The sequence below is a fragment of the Poromitra crassiceps genome, assembly GCF_964638095.1.
Source record: "Poromitra crassiceps genome assembly, chromosome: 11".
In the NCBI taxonomy this organism is placed as follows: Eukaryota; Metazoa; Chordata; class Actinopteri; order Beryciformes; family Melamphaidae; genus Poromitra; species Poromitra crassiceps.
The window spans coordinates 36,437,280-36,449,453 of record NC_139643.1 but is presented as its reverse complement, the minus strand read 5'-3'; the positions used below and the strand labels follow the sequence as shown (position 1 = coordinate 36,449,453).

General features: G+C 47.8%; 1 protein-coding gene across 7 annotated transcripts in view; it reads right to left on the bottom strand.

Moving 5' to 3' along the window:
- Positions 1–12,078, bottom strand: part of nfyc (nuclear transcription factor Y, gamma) — a 34,761-nt gene extending 22,683 nt beyond the window's left edge. For 3 of the 7 annotated variants that reach the window (XM_083645635.1, XM_083645641.1, XM_083645639.1), the window contains exon 1: positions 11,981–12,078. The gene's annotated coding sequence lies outside the window, so the exon portion shown is untranslated. Of the gene's footprint in view, positions 1–6,751; positions 6,931–11,976 lie in introns of those variants that run through there. The other 4 variants (XM_083645637.1, XM_083645640.1, XM_083645636.1 and 1 more) reach the window with 2 other exon arrangements.
- Between the last annotated feature and the right edge of the window lie 96 nt (positions 12,079–12,174).

Below are 12,174 nucleotides of genomic sequence, written 5' to 3'. Positions count from 1 at the left end.
ATGAAACTGATAGGAACTTGGAGTGCGGGCAGAAGCAGGGGAGGGCCAGGAACAACAACAATAGATAAGAGTCACTAGTGCTGCTAGATGATGCATTTGCTCTTGAGGTTTCATACAACAATAAGGAAACGGTCAAAGAAAAACTAGTTGAGGAAATGCACAGAATCGGCCTTTGGTTAATGAGTAAGTGGAAATGCACTGCGGTTAATTGCTTCCTTAATGACCCGGCAGTTGGTGTGTGAAATTGAGCTCATCATTTTTCTCCGGGTGTAGTTGATGGGGGCAGTGGGCCTTTTTCACAGCAGCCGCGGTGTGTCTAAAAGGCAGGAAGTAACACAGGTGCAAGCAAAACATTAACTCCTCATAGAGAGCCGCAGGAACGAGTCCGGAAATCATCGATGCTAACAGTCCTGGTTCTTCACTGTTTTCGCCTATGGGAGTTTTGAATGGGTTTTTGGCACGATGCTTCTAATAATCTCTGGGCAATGCTGGCTTAATCAAACGCGAACCAGTGTTTAGTAATATCATCTTCACACACGAGGACCACTTTTATGAGTTTTGAAGCTTTTACGTGCCGTTAAAAGGGCGGCTAAATGGCAAACGGCTAAATGAGACTACACTGTCGAGTCGATGGGGATATATACGTCAATAACGTCACCACTTCAAAGGACGAACACGGAAATTCTCTTTCCCTCACCTGGTTGAGCCCTGTTCAGCCCGGGGTAATCAGTGCACACATCAACAACAGTCCAGGTTGAGTGCTGACGTGATGTGGAAGCCTATGCGACAGTGTGTAGTTCTGGATTAGCTTAGCTCGAGCTTTTTACTTCTAGGGCTCGCATTTACGCTACAAAACTCATGAAAGTGGTCCTCATGTGTGAAGATTATCCGACTGAACTCTGGTTCGCGTTTGATTAATCTTGCGTTTCCCAGAGACCGTATTTGAAGCATCGCGGCAAAAACCCATTCAAAGATCCCATAGACAGAAACAGTGAAGAACCAGGAAGTCCGGGACTTCCGCGTTCTGACTACAAAAATACGTCATCCCTGCGGCTCTCTATTAAATGTTTTGCTTGCACCTGTGAAGTAACACAGGTGCGAGCAAAACATGAATGGTTATTTCCAACTTCCAACCCTTTTAAGTGTTCTAGGCGTTAATGTTTTGGTGCGTCTACGACACTTGTGTCTAAGACATGCAATGGCTGCTGTGAAAAAGGCCAATGAGGCAAGGCGGATGGGGGACAACCTGAAGGCCTATTTGAGGCAGTGGAGTAATATCACACTGTCTGTCGCTATGGTGAGGAGGGAAAACTCATCTCAGACCTGCTGCTGGAGCAAGGCCTCACATTGAAGCAGGTGTGATCAGACGGGAGGCACACAGCTGAGCAAACTACACGTCCAATCCAATCCAACAAAGGGGATTTGAGGAATGAGTGTTTATAATTGGGAATAAGTGTAAATTATTGGAACGCGTTTCACAAAGAGAAACTCCGATCAATGGCTTGTTGAAATGGTCAGTGTCGTGATATGGTCTGGCTGATTTGGTTAACTTATTAATAACTTAATAATATCCAAGAGCGTGAAGCTCTTACTGGAAGCTGTGCCCCTACAATGGCTTATGATTATGGAGGTGACGTTAAGCCCTGAGTTTCAAAACGTGTGTGTGTGTTTTACAATCAGTCCTCTATGTAGCTCCTCCCTCCCTCTTCCATGGTGACTGCATAATAACAGCTCATTTGAGAGAAAGGGAGGATGAGAGAGAGGAGAGAAAACAAGAAGAGGACAGAGGGATTCACTTTTCCATCACATGACCTAAACGTGACCCTCCAGTTGGTTGCGTTCAGCCCACACATGCGTCGGTCTCCACCACTGTATAGAGAGGCAAAGTGGAACGTCACTTCCTGCTTCAGCACTGTACCAGAGATTTTCATCCGCCATTTATTTTCCCATAGACATTTTGTAAAATGCTTATAAAATAGTTTTACTTGGTCGAACCAAACGGTTCAGCTAACGCTATAATCGGGAGAGACCATAGAACATTTCACTCGGACCAAAACGTAAAAAACATCGAAATTTTTTTATTTTCTTTAAACCCATTTTTTTTTTTTTTTTTTAACGTTTTGGTCCCAGTGAAATGTTATGCGATCTCTCCTGTTTCTAAATATATCTAAACCGTTTGGTTTGAACCAGTAAAACTATTCTTATAAGCATTTTACGAAATCTGTATGGGAAAATAAATGGCGGATGAAAATCTCTGGTACAGTACTGAAGCAGGAAGTAGGCGGTCACTTTGCCTCTCTATTTCACTAGATGTTTGGATGATGGCGTACCACCAACCAATGGGATGGAGTGCTGCTACACTGCACAGACACGTCCTTACAAGAGGTCCTTTTTTTCCACTAGCTGCTGTGGAAAATGTCAATAGTGCAGAATGGGCAGTTCTTAGGAAGGTCACTAAAGGTCGAAGGCCACTAGGATTTGATCTCGCATCCTAAGCGGAAAATAACAAATGCAGAGCAAGCCTCTGTTTACACTGTTTACATTAGCGGATGCCAGAATAAAGTGTTGGACCAATGCGAAGTGCTTTAGCCTACCTTTTACTTCTGTCCTGCATTGGCTTAATATTTCTATTATTTCCTCAGAACTGTGACAGTATCATGTTGATTTACTGTACCTGAATATGACAGCAGAATAGACAGAATGAAGCAGGTAGATAACAGATGTGAGACTGAAGGAGGAACAATTTAACTGATGGCCCGCACCCAAATCATAAGGCTCTATTTATTACTAGTCAAGTCAAGTTTATTTATATTACTAGGGAACAAACGATAACCGGTTTAATGATCAACTGTGATCAAATTCCCTCACGGTAACCGTACCGTTTAAGTTTTTCAGTATTACCGTGATTATTACCGTGTTGTTACCGTGATTACAATACAGCACTTTGAAAAACAGCATTACTGTCCATCATCAACCAGAGTTTGCAACAGTCTCCAAGACGCAGGTGTGTGCAGTCTTGGTGAAACGATTGCAGTGAGTGTATTAGTACTTTTTGGGCTCTGAGTTTTCAATATAAAACTTGGCAAAATTATTTCAGTGAATGTACTTTTCGAATTTTCAGCACATTTTAACAATGCCGTGATAATACCGATTACTGTGATAATAATTTTGGTCGCTATAACCGCGATATGACATTTCCATATTGTTTCATCTCTACTATTTACAAACGGTGAATTAAAAAGAGTGTTCAACTCAATGAACTCATTGGCCTACATCAGACAGAACAAACACCAGGGGGGGGGGGGGGACATTGGCATGGTTTCAGTATGCAGGGTAAATGATCTACTGGGGCAAAACAAAAAAAACAAGAAGTGTGAAGTTCTCAGCCAGGAATTACAGATTAACCACCAGGTCCTAAACTTACATGACATTCTAACAGATGCTGGAGAAAAAGACCGTTTATGGAAGAAGAAAAAAACGTCACCATGGTTACAGTGACACGCTAGCTGTGACCTTGCATGGAAACCATCCCCTCGTCTCGGCTGGACCGAGCCAGCTGACCAAACGGCCCTGCAAACTTTGCCCTTGGTTCTGCTTCAAGCCAACTCCAGGAAGTGCTAGTCACTGATCTCCCAAGGTCATTCAACAGAGGAGAGAGAGAGAGAAAGAGAGAGAAACCAGAGAGGGAGGAGGGAGGGAGAGAGAGAGAGAGGAAGAGAGGAAAGAGAGAAGGGGGAGGGAGGGAGAGGGGGAAGAGGCAGAGGAGGACAGGTTTTTCAACTTTCGCTGCAGCGCTTAAGTGACCCCAGTGGTTTTGGCGGTGTACTTTCTAGGAAGCTTTGATAATAAAAACACATACTGTCTCAGTTTCTCCTCCTCTGTGTCCTGCTCTCATCTTCCTCTGCATGTCTCCTCCTCCTCTGTGTCCTGCTCTCATCTTCCTCTGCATGTCTCCTCCTCCTCTGTGTCCTGCTCTCATCTTCCTCTGCAGGTCTCCTCCTCCTCTGTGTCCTGCTCTCATCTTCCTCTGCAGGTCTCCTCCTCCTCTGTGTCCTGCTCTCATCTTCATGTCTCCTCCTCCTCCTCTCATCTTCCTCTGCATGTCTCCTCCTCCTTTATGTCCTGCTCTCATCTTCCTCTGCATGTCTCCTCCTCCTCCTCTCATCTTCCTCTGCATGTCTCCTCCTCTATGTCCTGCTCTCATCTTCCTCTGCATGTCTCCTCCTCTATGTCCTGCTCTCATCTTCCTCTGCATGTCTCCTCCTCTATGTCCTGCTCTCATCTTCCTCTGCATGTCTCCTCCTCCTCCTCTCATCTTCCTCTGCATGTCTCCTCCTCTGTGTCCTGCTCTCATCTTCCTCTGCATGTCTCCTCCTCTATGTCCTGCTCTCATCTTCCTCTGCATGTCTCCTCCTCTATGTCCTGCTCTCATCTTCCTCTTCATGTCTCCTCCTCTGTGTCCTGCTCTCATCTTCCTCTTCATGTCTCCTCCTCTGTGTCCTGCTCTCATCTTCCTCTGCATGTCTCCTCCTCTATGTCCTGCTCTCATCTTCCTCTGCATGTCTCCTCCTCTATGTCCTGCTCTCATCTTCCTCTTCATGTCTCCTCCTCCTCTATGTCCTGCTCTCATCTTCCTCTGCATGTCTCCTCCTCTGTGTCCTGCTCTCATCTTCCTCTGCATGTCTCCTCCTCTATGTCCTGCTCTCATCTTCCTCTTCATGTCTCCTCCTCCTCTATGTCCTGCTCTCATCTTCCTCTGCATGTCTCCTCCTCTATGTCCTGCTCTCATCTTCCTCTGCATGTCTCATCCTCTATGTCCTGCTCTCATCTTCCTCTGCATGTCTCCTCCTCCTGCTCTCATCTTCCTCTGCATGTCTCCTCCTCCTGCTCTCATCTTCCTCTGCATGTCTCCTCCTCCTGCTCTCATCTTCCTCTGCATGTCTCCTCACTGCTGGCAGAGAGACTGCGGGAGCCACGCTCACATTCCTGTGACCTTCATCCAGCGCTCGGCCCAGTCTCTGGCGACGTCAAAGTAGGCGGGGCTAAAAGCTACCTGCATATCACACACAGTGGCACACAGCCAACTCCACCCTGACTGCCCACACGCTCTTAGTGACACCACACACACACACACACACGTTATCAAAACACAGGGGCAACACGGGCACAAGAGTGCGCACGACAACGCCGTCGTGGTCACCTTCGCTATGGAGAACGATGCCAAGAAACGTGCACATGCGTCTGCGCGTTTTTCACTGACTTCCCCCCCAACTGTGCCTACGGTGCTGCATGGTTCACATATTCAAATCTCATGCAGACACAGACAGTGGCCAACCCTGGAATTTGGCAGCAAGGGCTTCAACTTAAGAGTTATTTTTAGTCCCCCCCCCTCTCTCTCGCTCGCTCTCTCTCTCTCTCGCTCGCTCTCTCCATCTCTCTCTCTCTCTCCATCACTCTCTCTCTCTTTCCCCAACGGGACTTGGTTTTGTCAAAGGCACCGATGGAAACTTTCAATTAGTCGAGTAAGGGAGGGGAGAGAACAGGAGTCGGAGGCAAGTGAGAGAAGATTCCATCAGGAGAGATGAGCTCAAGCCATCAGCCCCTCTGCTCTCTCTCTCCCTGAAGCTGACCGTCTGTCAGCGTTGGGGGGGGGGCTGCGCCGTGGCGGTCCTGAGGTCACTGCGACCAGCTGCACCTCCCACCCCTGGGGGTTACCCCCTGTCCTCCTGACACCTGGGGGTTACCCCCTGTCCTCCTGACACCTGGGGGTTACCCCCTGTCCTCCTGACACCTGGGGGTTACCCCCTGTCCTCCTGACACCAACAGCGACAACATGAGCGAGATAGTCTCTCGGTGTCCTCCGACTGCAACCGATCGCCTTTAAAACACGGACGGATGCCATCTTGGTTTGTGCTCTGCGTCACTGTCCGGTGCCCCCCGTGCGAAAACAAGGACGTCAGGGAAGAGCGCGGGATTCGGAACCGGGCACCCAGAAGCGCCTCTGTGGCCACGGGCCTGTCGGACCTCAGAGGCAGTATCTTGGTGATGACTCTGAAGTGCGTACAGTATGAGAACAGTCAGGCTGGCAGTGCAGTCGATAACAGGCCTCTGAGTGAGTGTATGTGTATGTGTATGTGTGTGTGTGTGTGTGTGTGTGTGTATGTGTGTGTGTGTGTGTCGTCATGCAATAGCCGTCCGACTGCAGAGTCCAAAGTCAAAACATAGCGAGTGACAGGCAGACAAGGCCACAGAACAAACAGAGCTATATTCTGCAAACTAGTGGTGCAACAGAAGAAGTTACATCCACAGTTACCTCGAAGAAGCAAAAAAACACTACGAACAAAAAACAACTGAACCACCATCATAGGATCGATATTGTTTTGTGCCACGGTGGATTAAATCAAACTACAAACGCCAACACCGCTGTGCTGAAGTGACACGTGAAGGACAGGACATGGATCAGAGAGGCAGCAGAACACACACACACACACCTGAAACACACACACGCCTGAAACACACACTCAGAGCTCGCAAGGTGAGGAGGACTACAGGACAAGAGAGGGGGGGGGGGCTGTAGAGGACAGACAGCATCTCATCGCTGCAGGGACACAGAGAGAGGGAGAGAGAGAGAGAGAGTGTGTGTGAACGTTTGCATGCAGAAAGACCTAAAAACCTAACCAACTCCACAGTTACTTCCTCTTTCGGCGTACGTCTGTCGGTCTGTCTGTATGTGCTGAGCGGTCAGACTTACCCTGTGTCCTTCATGCTGAACGTCTGCTGTGCTGGAGCACAACAGAGAAACAAGTCTCCTTGAGAAGCAGCAGCAGGAGGAGGAGGAGGAACAGAGGCTGACAGAAAAAGTCTCTCCGGCCGCTCCACTTCCTCCAGTCGGCCGGACAAAGGGCACTCTGCCTCCGCTGGACGCCTCGAAAAAAGCTCTCAGCCCGGACACACAGAAGAGCTAACCCCCCCCCCCCCCCCACACACACACACACACACACACTTATTTCACCCCTCCCCCTTCTCTCTCTCTCTCGCTTTACAGATCACCAGTCTCCTTCAGCCCCCCTCCCACCACCAGCAATCTCCTCCTGCCTAAACGTACACCACTCTCCTGTTTCTCTTCTGACCAAGTCCCCCCAACTAGCTGACTTTCTCTCTTTCTCACTTTATTGCTCTCTCTCTCTCTCTCTCTCTCTCTCTCTTCTCTCTCTCTCTCTCTCTCTCTCTAGCCTGTGACCCATGAGTTTGTCTTTGAGTTGACCCCTGAGCCCGGCACAGGAGAGCGAGCGAGAGGGAACAGAAGAGATCAAGAGAGCCAGCAGCACAGCAGCAGGCGACAGCACAGCGGCAGGCAGCACCACAGCGGCACTCCCGACTCCGAGACAAAAATCTCCTCCAGCCTGCTGCTTCCCCTTTAACATTCAAGAGTAATCAATCTAGCCTGCTACATGATACTCAAGCCCCGCCTCGCACCGAGGTCCCGCCTCCCCCCCCCCCCGACGCTCTCCGCCAACGAGAGGACAATGTCCTCCCGTTCCATTGGCTGCCGCGCCCGACGATCAGCTCTGACACCCCCCCCCCCCCGCTCCTCCCCCTTTCCTCCACCCAACCCCCTTTCACCGACAGCCAACTTCCTGTTCTAAGTTACCTTGAGCTGCAGGATAGGGGTCAGGGAAAAAGAAAAGAGGAAGAGAGAGTCGAGAGTGGAGAATGGAGGAAAAAGAGCAGAGAAAAGTTGTGGAAAGCACTTTGTGGAGAGAGTGTGTGGAGCGGTTGCTGCTGGGTAGCTTGCCTCTGCATGGTGTTGTCCTCTGGCTGCTCTCGCCTGTCTGTCTCACTGCTGAACGGAGAAGAAAGGCTCCACACGGGGGCTGCTGCTGCTCTCTGACAACTGCTCTCTGCTTATTTACAATGTCAAACTAAATGTCTCCCTCTGGCCCCGCCTCCCCTGCGCCGCTACAGGCTGACGGGCCGGTGATGCAGGCAGCCGACGCCGGCCCCTCACTGGCTCGCCGAGGTGTCAGACTGGATGCTGCATGTTGCAGCCACATGATTTAAAGTACAAAGGCATTAACTGGGCAGAGACGCGCCGTCTCATACGTGCGCTACCAGCATGCGTGCACGTCCCCCCGCACACACACACGCTTTGTCCTTGCTCTCTCATTCATCCTTGCTCACAGTCACAGGTAAGCAGCGGCCACAGACATCTAGACGCTAGCCTAATAGCCTCTAACCAGGCTACTTGCTATGAGCTTCACGGTACTGTTAATTATGCTAATTAGAGGGAACACAATTGGTTCTCGTTTGTCTGTGCATGGTCACTCATTACTCCTGTAGCATGTTAATTAGCTTGCTGAATTTATTCAACAATTCTATAAATAATCAGTGCAAAAATAGGTCATCAGAAAGCCCTTGCAGAAAAATCATGTCGATCAGCTGACTGCCGGGGAAGGAGGGGGGGGGGGGGGGCAGGGGGGGGGAGGGTTCCTTTAATTCTTCTCCTATTTGTGGGTAAACAAGATGGAAGAGATATGGGTGCAAGTCAGAACACAAAGACACTGTTGTCTTGACCCCATGAAACCTATGCTCACAGCAACTACATGTCACCATAAAACCACGTCAGCAATGTCACACAATGCCCTTCTTGTTAGCTCACCGCTGGTTCAATGTGGCTACTTTCTAACACGCTAACCTACACAGAGGCAGGACACTGCTGATGTGCGCCACTGACGATACTGATACTTCCACATCTGGTATACAACAACAGATTTAGATCAAGTAAAGCTTTGACGATAAAGTGAAGTGACAGAAAGTGTGTGTGTGTGTGTGTGTGTGTGTGGGGGGGGGGGGGGGGGGGTGACAAGGCAATTTGTTGAAAGAGGAGCCTTTAGCTGACAGACTGAGCAGAGGATGGCAGTATGACCTGAAGCTTATCCGGCATATTACTGCAAATCCCTATTGTAGTGAAGAAGAAGCAGCTAGAAGAGACAGAGAGAAGGAGAGCAAAGCCGCTCCATCAATGAACCAACTAGAGGGGGGAGGGGGACCGGAAGGATGGAGAAGGACAGAGAGGAGAGTTGTTACAGGATGGGAGGAGTAGAACAAGTGGAGAGAGAGATAGGGTGAGTGAGCGAGATAGAGACTCCAGAGAAACAAAGCTAAATCTTCCCTTTTCTATTTCGGTGCGGAGCAGGGGGACTAGAGCAGCTACGGTAGCCTCCCAGTTAATGATTACAAAGCAGTGCTGCTAAAAGACTAATCTACCCAGCATGGCTGCCACGCCAGAGCACTTCTCTCTCTCGGCGCAGTTTGGCTACCCACAATGCCTCCATGATGACACCTGGCAAGGTCACAGTGCAAAAGAGACATTCCCATGACACACAGTGCCCGTAGCAGGAACATGTTTGCTCTCAGTGAGGCTGTTTAGAGATAAACACGCACCAGCCAGACTAGTGGTTTCACAAACACACAGCTAAGTGCTCCCTTGTGGCCGCCCGGCCAAGCCATGCGTTCATACACGTAAACATGCAAAATCGCATGCACACCTGCATACCAACTTCTATAACGACAGCACTCACACAGGTTCAGTTCCCTATTCACCTTATTCTTTGCCCATACAAGGACGCTTCTGCATGACGTCATTTCGTAATCGTCTTTCCGGTTTTAAACACGGAAGTAGAGTACGCCTACAGTACAGCCATTAGACTTGCCAAAAAGCTTTCAAGTTTTCAAGCTAAAAAACTGTTTTAAAGTTTTAATATTTGTCGGGTGAGAACGTAACATATGTGACCAGTTTATCAGAATAACGCCTATTGGAAATCTTTAACGAGCAGCGAGGACCGGGAGTGCTGACTGTGCTGACACCCGGTCGGACTAGCTATCTGACAAACCCTACTGTAGTTAGGCTACTGGCAGTGAGAAAACACTGTCGATGTGCTTTTGTAACTAACGTTAAATGCCGACCGGGTACAGCCATCGGCTCCTCGCAGCAGTAACGTTATGAACATGTTACTGAAGTTGGCCACAGTCTAGCTTAATTCTGAATGTTGCCAAACTTCATTCATACTGACGTTTTATTTTGAAAATGGCCGCCAACTAGCGCTGAACCGGAAGAACAAATACGTTGCGTCGAACGCGGAAGAAAGAAAAAGTGGGCGTGGTGAATAATATGACGGGTCTATATATCAAAGTGACTGATAGTCAGTGTGGTGAGAAACATACATACATTTAGTTTCTTAAATATGACATACTAGACTCCCTGCTGCGCGGGCTCACTAGCTTGGCTGCTACGCGGCCTCACCCGCCCTGCAGCTCGCCCACTATGCGTCAAATATGCATCGCCAGCTCTGTGACATCACTGATGACATAATCACAGATGACATCATCACTGATGACATCCCTGAACGGAAGGATGACATCACTGATGACATCATTAAGTATTTAGGGCAATCCCCTAATTTAAAAATCCAGCTCTGTCAGGTCACCCGCACGGGTGGTCTTTACACCCCCTGAAACTTTCAGCCCGATCGCATGTAAAACAGCATAGCTGTGGCCGGCACAACAATTTAAACAAACATTGCCAAATTTATATATAGATATAGATAGATAGATAGATAGATAGATAGATAGATAGATAGATAGATAGATAGAGCTTATGATACTGCTTCTAGACCAATTATTTTGAGGGACCTTACACAGGCTCTTTAAAATTAATGGAAAGCTGGACCAGAAGAACTGTGTGAACTGGGAATTAATATTCGTCCACTGTTGCCGCTATGTTCTCAATATCAATTAGCTAAACTAATCCAAATTTGAAATAAAAAAAGTGAGGTAACTATAGAGGGCACATTTGATTACATGATTTTGTTCGGTTTTGTGGGTTTAGCCGAGATTTAAGATACTGTATTTATTCTATTCGTTATTTAAGCATTACTATATAACGTTAGTATGGGGCAATGAGAAACTGTGTTTAAGACAGTCATCCATCTGACTTGAGCAATTGGGAACAAAGACAGTATTGATTGTGGAAAATTGTATAATAACGTTATATATTTGTTGGTTACCCTATTAATTACTAAAAATCCATCGGTGTAAAAGTGTTTCAATAAACTGACTGATCATGTTATTATTAGCCAACATCAAACAGGCCAGGGTCTGGCAACGTTACAAAATTTTGAGTGGTGCTACACTGTATCAAGCACCAGTCGGCTACACACCAAAAGTCATTCGGGATCAAAGGACGAATTCAGGTCGCTATTGTGTTGCTAACAAAAATACGAACTAATTGTATCAGATTACATTTGTAAATGCCCCTTAATGTTTAGGACTCATCGGCGAACGTTACGTTAGACCGATAACACTAACAACGTTGACAAACACACACGTCTGCTCACTAGCTAACGTTAACGCTAGCATGTTTCTCCGTGAAACGGTGGCAGGGAAGTTAAATGTTAGCTTGTCCGAGATACACAGGTATTGTGAGCCTCCGCGGCATGTGTAGTATTACGTGGAATCACCAACTGTCATCTAGCTAATGAAACTTTGTAACGCTTTACAAAGCTGGGAAGAGGCAGTCTAACCAATAAAGACAACGTTTGGATCTGTCCTTCAGACCAATCAAACCTCGGACGAGATTCCACCAATCAAGGTTTTTAGAGCCAAGTTCGTTCTGCAACTGACGCCATTCGGGATCAAATAGAAATGGCCAATCAATTTGCCGATTATAAAGACAGGAGCCAACATGGCGGACACAGTATGGCAGTTTCTTGACCGCCTGTGATCCCTTGAGCGGGCCACCAATAAGCGCCTCAGAGAGCGGGGAGGGAAATGGCGCCGACGTTCATCTTCCAAAACAATCGTCCATTGGTCAAGAAGAGCAAATGAAAAGAAGCGAAGTAATTGCCCCTACTTCCACCGAACACTGAATGCTTTCTCGTTAAACGTTTTACCCACAAATGTATTTTAATTACTTACTCACTTTGGTTTACGGGTTCGAAGTGAAGTCCGGCTCAGCAGCCCCTATTATTTATTTTATTTAGCTAGCAACGGGAAACAAGATGGCTCCAACTCGAACCGGAAAGAGTTCCACGCACATACGCGCTGACGTCAGCATTTACGTTTGCTAAGGACGTCAGTATATATATTTTTCTTCAAAACTATACAAGGAAGGTC